The following is an 8767-nucleotide window of genomic DNA, read 5'->3' as shown; positions in this document are numbered from 1 at the left end:
TGGCAAAATATAGAACATGCTGCGATTTTCATCCTCATAGCATCATTGCGAGGGAAAAAATATATAAAATAAGCCCTTTTACTGAGAGGGGTGGCTACTTAGCTATGTATTTACACACATGCAGTGAGGCTTTGAACGCTGGGGGAGCCCGGGGTGCCAGTGTGGTTCACTTATGAGTAGCAGGCCAGCCCGCTGGATTGAAATATGGCATCATTAATAGGCTGTAAGCCTGCATGGTGCACTACATGTACTATATGGCCTGACACCCTTTGTATGCTTTATTTATATACAAGTATAGTACTGAGCAGCTACCCCTCAATATAAGGGAGGTGTGGTTGTTCATCAGTACCTTCCCCCTGTGCAATGCTCCTCCATCAGAGGAGTAGCTAAAGGCTCACAGGCCTGGGTGTAAAAGTTTATCTTGGGGCCCCCCAACTTCTCTTGACCCCTTAACGCAGAGGAGTAACTTGAAGCTCCTGGGCCCCAATGCAAAACTTGTAACAGCGCCCCCAACTGTAATGCTTTATTCATAGTACTTGGCTCCCTATATGGAGAAGAGAGGCCTTATGGGCCCCCTATGGGTCCTGGGCCCGGGAGCAACCGCATTCCCTGCATCCCCTATAGTTACACCAGTGTCCTCCATGTAGCATTTTGGCTGTCTACATGTTGAGGGATTTGGTGCCTCTATCTGCCTTCCAGTATAAGTACATTGGTAATTATATGGCCGTGTTCTGCATAAGACATAACCATTAATTGGAGGCCGTAATAGCTTATCGATGATGGAACTATTGTATGGCATGCATCACTGGCCTCCATATAACAGATACCTTCAAAAAGCGCGGGATGGCAGGCGGCATGTTATGTCACCGAAGCCCGCCGCCTTACAATCAACGATTAATGTGAGAATGTCAACAGAATATACATATGACAAAAGAAATACTGAATCCACACAAGGGAAAGTATTCAGCATGTTAAAAGCAGAATTAAGGGCGAGCACCCGCAGCGTTTTCGCCGCGTTTCCCGCGATTTTTCCGCGCGTTTTTCGCGGCGTTTTCGCGGCTTTTCCATTAATTTCCATGGAGAAAAATAAGGACACATATGCAACTGACAGTTCCTATGTTAAAAACGCAAACGCAAAGCAAAAAAAACGCCAGTGGACAGGAACACATGTTATCTCTATGCCTGTGCAGGAAAAACGCAAAACGCAAAACGCAGGTAAAAAAACGCCAGTGGGTGCTCACCCTTAGGGTGACAACCCACTACAGTTTTTTTCACTGCGAAATTCGCTGCATTTTTTTTTCTCCAGGGGTCTATGGGACTTGTAAGGTTAAAATCGCATCGCGCAAAATTGCGATTTTGCGGTAAATTGCGATTTTGCACGAGCGCGATTTTAACATTTACAAGTCCCATAGACCCCTGCAGAAAAAAAAACGCTGCGAATTGCGCAGTGAAAGGAACTGTAGTGGGTTGTCACCCTTAGTAGATAGACTCATGTATCCTCCCGAGACATACTATTTCTTATTTTTTTTAATAAGTCTCTTCACTGCTTGTGCATGAGTGATGGCAAAGGAAGGTGGCGTTCTGATACCCAAGCATGTCTTTTGCCTTTTGTCAATAAAGAAGTTAATTTGAAGTTCCCTTCTTCTGCCTGGTCAGCGCCACGACAATTCTGATCTTCTACTTTTCATACATAGTAATCAACCATAAATGTACAGTTCTATCATTGGAGCTCTCCAGGGGAAGAGAAGGAAGGCGCTCGTCCAGGTACTTGTGCAGTTGGGGTGAGGGTGGAGGTGGAGAGGACTATATGGCAACCTATACCTATACATTGGGATAAATTGCAGCCTCCCTTCAGAGGTACTGCATATGTTGATAGTCCTTTCTACCTATACATTTGAAGAAAGGCTCCAAACTTGATGTGAACAGGGCCTTAGAAAGTTTGGTGACAAACAAAATGATTACCATAATAGCCTTCAGAGAGACTGTCATCCATCTATCTCGTTATGCAGTGATAAGTTAGTGGAGTATGTAGCACAGTAATCATTGTAACTGGGCAGATCACACTGCTTCTCCCCCACTTGCAGCGGCGTAACTATAGTGGGTGCAGGGGATGCGGTCGCACCCGGGCCCAGGAGCTTTAGGGGGCCCATAAGGCCTCTCTTCTCCATATAGGGAGCCCAATACTATTAATAAAACATTATAATTAGGGGCCCTGCTACACATTTTGCATTGGGGCCCAGGAGCTTTAAGTTACGCCTCTGCCCACTTGTCTACTTTGTACATACTGTACTACATACACTGTATGAAGGAAAGTACTTTCCATATACTGTACATAAAGGTTTGTAATTTGGAGCACCTCATTTTTACAGTAAGCTTTTAGCAAAATTGCATTTTTTTATAATTGTGCCCCAATGTAATTGTAATTTATTGTCTCTGGAAAATAGATAGATAGATAGATAGATAGATAGATAGATAGATAGATAGATAGATAGATAGATAGATAGATAGATAGATAGATAGATAGATAGATAGATGTGGAAGCTTCTGGATGTTTCTGAATGATCTATGTAGTTTTGTGCTTATGTGTATTGTCAATGTGTTCCATGTGAATGAATATGATGTGTATTGCCTAGCTGCAGCACTGAATGAATTACTGTCTGGGTTATGTCTGGAAAAGTATCTCTTTGTATGTCCTGTGACCTTGTTTTATATATGTGGTTGCAAGATGCATGAGTGAGGAGAGTGAGTTGTTGGAGTCTGTCTTGGCTGGTCCTATCTACCTGTTTGTCCTGAGAGGAGTCGGTCTGCACACAGACACAGTCAGTCTGTGCGTAGAGAATATGGAAGAGGCTAAAAGGATAGAGGACGAGTGTTGTGGACCCCCTTCTTCTTCCCTGCATGGAGGAATAAGAAAGTAAGAAGCCACAAGAAGTGTGAGTTCCCGCTGTGCAGCGCCGTGTGCATTCTTCTACTCCAAGAGTGTGTATCGGTAGAGAGTTGGTGAGTATTCGTGAGAAAGTGTCCGGGACCAGAGATCCATACACAGCTTGGTCTGTGCAAGTCACTCTGTCCTCCCGTGTTGCCTCCCTGCCACACCATGTGTTCGCCTGCACTGAGTATATTGCCAGTGGATGTCAAGTGTGGACGGTATTGGATTTTATTCAAGCTGTGTTCAAGTAAACGGCTTTACCGACAGTTCCCAATTCTGTCTTTAACCCTCCACTCTGTGTGTGTGGACTATTTATTTCTTCACCAAGAATTCACCGCGGAGGAAGGAACAGTGGCGTCACCTGTGAGAAACAAGCTAAGGTAAACCACTAGTAGGTTTCCCTATTTAATAGCCTGCTCTCGGCCCCTTGGATGTGTCCCTGGTTACCCTCCGGGTGGGAAACCGTAGAGGTACTGGTCTATCTTGTCTCCACCACAAGTATGGGTGGAGACATAGTAAAGGCTGTATCTACCCAGTGTACGCCCCCAAGATGCTGATTGGCTGGCTGGAGCAAGTTCCTAGCAGCGTGGGGATTTACTTATGGCTGGGATGAAGGGTTACGGTTAGTTTCAGTGTTCGGCTTACATTATTATCTGTAAATCCTTCCATGTGAGAACTGGGGCCACAGTAACATGGAAGTATTTACATCTAATAATGTAAGGCTGACACTGAAACTAACTCTAACCCTTCATACCAGCCATAACTAAATCCCCACACTGCTAGGACATTGCGGCCGTGTAACATCATCTCCCCTCCAGACTCACCCCCCAGCCCCCCCCCCCCCTCCCCTCTCACTCTTCCAGCTAGGCAATGCATGTGTAGCCGCAGTTAGATTCCCCGGAGCAGCACTCCCAGCGTCTCCTCCTACCCGGCGTCCAGCTGCATCCTTGGTACCCCTCCTATCACAGAACGTGTCCCGGCGCTGTAGTGGTTAATCGTTCCCGGCTCCTCTCACTCACCCCCTCCCGCCTCTTGTCACAGACCCTGCCGGCGCTCTAGTGGTTAACCACTGCCGGCTCCTCTCACTCACCCTGGGGTAGCGCTCTTTTTTGTGCAGAGGCAGCGGTGAGTGGTGAGTGGCAGGCGCTCTTCTTTGTGGAGTGGTGAGTGGCAGCCCAAGGACGGGAGCGAGCAAGCAGTGCAGCCAAGGGAGACCGGAATGGTGAATCGCAGGACTTGAGGGAGTGAGCCGTGCAGCCAATCAGGGACTGGGGCGTCACCTGGCTGTCAAACTGCCTTACCCTTGTCGACACCCACCACTTCCGGTGTCGACAAGATACAATAGTACCAATAGTAGAGCCACCGTGATAAGGCCTACATCTATACCCCGCTGTCTCCTAGGCTGGGGCCCGCTCCTCGGACGCTGCAGATAGATTTGAGATAGATAGATAGATAGATAGATAGATAGATAGATAGATAGATAGATGTTTATATGAACACATAGAAGTCCTGGTTGTTACATGGTCTATAATTAGACTCTCGTCTCTAATACACATCCTGGATTCGACATGCTATTATTGAAACACGTCTCGGTGGCTAAATCTCACTTCCAGGAAGAAAGTAGAGAAAAAAGTGTTTACTGCAATTCACATCAAACCCGCCGCAAAGCTTCTAGCTTTAGTCTGTTTGCCTCATATGTATCCCTGTGTCTGGACCGTACAGCTCCCAAGTGAAATGTAATAAGGCAAAGTTTAGGCTTCTGTATCAAGAGCAGAGGATAAAAGGGGATTCACATGGATTGGGCAGGGGATCACATTTCTACTCCCTAAGAAGCAAAATGACGCATCCAAGATTTGAATTTATGAAAGATCTGTTAAAATCAGGGATGGACGGATAACGTACTAGTCTCCGGAGCTGGAATCAGATAAGTCATGCTCAGATCGGAGTCAACTGTTGAAGCTGATCTTATAGAAAGTCAGAACTTACCAAGGGAGGCAGAAGGTAATTTACTGAAAGCTGCAGCCAGGCTCCACTACTGGGCAATGCCAGCAGCTGAGTATTGGGGCAGTGTCTTGTGCACTGAGTCAATTCTCCAGAGCTTTAATCCAAAGAAACCAACCCCATTTTGGTGACTTCATTAGTGCCTTAGTGAAAAAGTTTGCAGTGCTTTTCAAAAAACCTTTTTATCAATGTTAACAAGGGAACTCCTAATCTAATTTTTGCAAGTCACGCAGACAACAGCTAATTTTTATGGAAACCAACATACCTGGTAGGGAAGTTTTTAAAAAGAGTTCCGTAAATTCAGAGAAGGTAGACAGTACCGCTGGATTCAGATGGGCGAATTTCACTCACGAGTTCCATCCGATAGTGATACAGACGGAAGTCGCGCATGTAAATAACACAATGATTCCAATGTGTTTACTCACAGGTGCGATTTTTCTCCCGTAGTGATGCTGCAAAATTTAAAGAAGCACTGCATATCCTATTTTTGGGTGATTTCTCGCAAATAATCACCAATTGTTTCCTATGGGATTTTTAAAAAAATCACATCGCACTCACATGCGAGTGCAAAGTGATTTTTACCATTGAAACTATTGAAAGAAATTCGGAGGTTTTTTTCACAAACGTAAAAAACATGCACGAAAATGACACGTACATAGATGTGGTACAATGCACTTTTTATAGCAAAAATACAGCGCACTCGTACCCAAAATTGGAAATTTAAGAGTGCGATATTGGTCCAGGTTTTTCAGACCAATCTCATGTTTTCTTATGTGAATACACACTTAGGTCTCATGTCCACGGGGAAAATCAGGCCCGCTACGGATTCTCCATGGAGAATCTGCAGCGGGTACCTCCTGCCCCGCGGATATGAGCGCTGAAAACAAGAATAAACTTACCCGCAGGGGTCCGTGCAAATCTTCTCTTCTTCACGGCCGGATCTTCTTTCTTCGGCCGGCAGATGTGCTCGGCACGCCAGCGGCGGGCCGCGCGCATGCGCCGGGCGCATCCACCGGGCCGGGGTAAGAAGATCCGGCCGCGAAGGAGGGAAGATCTGCACAGTCCACTGCGGGTAAGTTTATTCTTATTTTAGGTCTCCCGCGGATCCGGACGGCTTCCATAGGCTTCAATAGAAGCCTGCGGGAGACCTCCACGAAAATGGAGCATGTCCATTTTTTTTCATGCTCCATATTTTTTTTAATTCACTTTTATTTACCATCCGCGGGTATTTATCTACCCGCGGGTGGTCAATGCATCCCTATGGGGTGTGGATCCGCGTGCGGGTGAAGAGTTAAAATCCGCTGCAGATTTTAATTCTTCTTTTTCCCGTGGACATGAGGCCTAAGGATAATATGTTTACATGTTATAGATGGCTGTGGGAAAAAATCATGTTCATAAACGTGCTGATCCAGATTGAGATTTGCTCATTCAATTGAAATACGGTCACACATACATTTACTAACATTGTATTGGGTGATTCAAAAGTCAGGGCCAATGAGAATACCTTCTGCACGAAAAGCAATACAAGTAGGAAACTTTGTAGAATACTTTAATTGGTGATGGAAAACATTTTGGCACTATGGTGGTGCCAATCCGCCATCTCGGTGGCAACCATCTTGGATTCAGCCAACGTAACGTCAATGAAAAGGGGATTGTGGGATACATGATTCAAGGGTAGAGTTTCATCAGAAATTGAGTTGCAGTCATGTTTTCAATACCTGCAACCATTTATTGAGCTATGCATGATGTCATGTTGTTCATTAATAAAGTTATGTTGAATTATCTGGCATGGAAAACACTAATCACGTGTCTTTTCAGGTACCAGAAGATGTTGTTAACAATCCAGAACAGAACTGAGATTATCCTGATGGTCGGTAACAGAAGTTCACATGAGGAGGCCGAGGCTTTAAATCAAGAACACCCAGGAAGACATCCAGTGAGCACCAACTGTCAGGAAACTGATCAGAAGTTCAGGGAAACTGGTAGTGTCCAAGACAGACCGAGAACTAGTCGAGCGATCAGTGTTTCTGATCCTCAAGTGTTGACAGCTGTGCTAGCTGAGTCCACGGAAAAGTGAAAGTTGGTGCAGGAAAAAGTCCTGAGTGGCAGGGGCAACAGTTGGGGGATCAGTTTTGGACCTGGGAACAGCGGCCTACCTGCATCAGTCCCAGCTTCCTCATATGGCTCCTCTGGTTCCTTTTCTGCTACCCAATCTGGTCTTCCATCCACCAGGCTGATGATGCTTGCAGTGTGCACTCCCTACCGGACTGCTTCCCGATTATTATTAAAGTCCAGAGGTTTAACGCTGGTAGAGGAGGACCCACTCTCCATGTTGGTGGAACCAACATAACTATTTATTACAGGGAAATCAATTGGTGGTAGTATTTCTCCCTGTATCCTAGGTATAGAGAGCTTGTGTTACCTCCAATGCCTCTCTGTCTCATATAAATGGTTTCCTTAGTGTATCTGCTAAAGTCTGAGTCTTGCTCATGTGCTATCACTTAGCTTATTAATTCTTAACCAACCCTGAAACCGGGAACCACTCATAACTACCTCTACTTGTTACCGGAGCAATAGAGAATTCTGCGCATGCGTGCTATAGGCTCTCCCACCCAGCATAGAAGGTACAAGCCTTACACGTTTACTGAACAATAAGCGTAATATAAAACAGCATAGTCATCATCATGATTACACAGTGTACATCTCTTATCATACCTCTTTACAAAAGCACCAGGAGACTGTCATTGGTACATGGTATGAGTCAACCAACTGCCGTAAAGATCCTCAAGATGCACAAGTGGCACCCGTACAAACTGCAGCTGCACCAGACGTTGTGTGAACACGCCACCAGAGAATGGGAGACGACAGCACACGCCAAACCTCAATATCGAGAGGGAGGAAATAACCGGGCAAACAAAATGCGCGCTTCTTTGCCAGTCCTGGATCCACTTGAACCGGAAGGAACAGAAATCAATATTATAGAAGAGAAGCAGCATCCACGGATCTTTATCTCAACACTTTAATTATCCAGCATAAAACAACATTTCAACCTTATAAAGGTCTTTGTGTGAAGATGACCCTAACAGAAGCTTGGAATCCTGTCAGTTGCAATTATAAATGTGTAAACAAGATGCACAATTCGCAATCACTGCTTGGGTGACCAGTTCTCGGTTGGTCCTGGACATTACATGTTTCCCTGAACTTCTGCTCAGTTTCCTGACAGTTGGTGCTCACTGGATGTCTTCCTGGGTGTTCTTGATTGAAAGCCTCGGCCATCTCACATGAACTTTTGTTACCGACCATCAGGTAATCTCAGTTCTGTCCTGGATTGTTAACGGCATCTTCTGGTCACTACTACAATGTATAACCAGTACCATAACAATAAATACAAGTAGTACATAACATTTTACAGTTAAAGAGGCACTGTCATGTCCTCAAGATACTTCAGATCTCATTACCAGTCTTTCAACACAAGTGCACTGATGGTAGGCCACTTTTTTCACAATGCACCTCCCCTGTCCCTACGTTCCCCATATAGTGCTACATGTTTCTGCACCTGATGTTCAAATGAAGGCTGAATGTATCAACAGGGTGAACAGCACTGCGATACAAAGTGGACTGTACCCTCCAGCTTTGACACTTTCCAATCAGAGTGAACAATGTTGAGATGGCTATTGGATCGTAGTCTTGTGAGATGTCACTTATGTCACGGGATCATGCTCAGTTTCCAAAGCAGTCTGAGTGGAGGACATCCCACCCAACTGTGCCCTCCAGAAGCCAGAAGAAAGCCCAGGAAGGAACCGGATCAGAGAATGATGTCGAGTTGTCTGCCCACCC

The sequence above is a fragment of the Eleutherodactylus coqui genome, chromosome 2, assembly GCF_035609145.1.
Source record: "Eleutherodactylus coqui strain aEleCoq1 chromosome 2, aEleCoq1.hap1, whole genome shotgun sequence".
NCBI classification, from domain to species: Eukaryota; Metazoa; Chordata; class Amphibia; order Anura; family Eleutherodactylidae; genus Eleutherodactylus; species Eleutherodactylus coqui.
Note: the sequence above shows the minus strand (reverse complement) of the source record.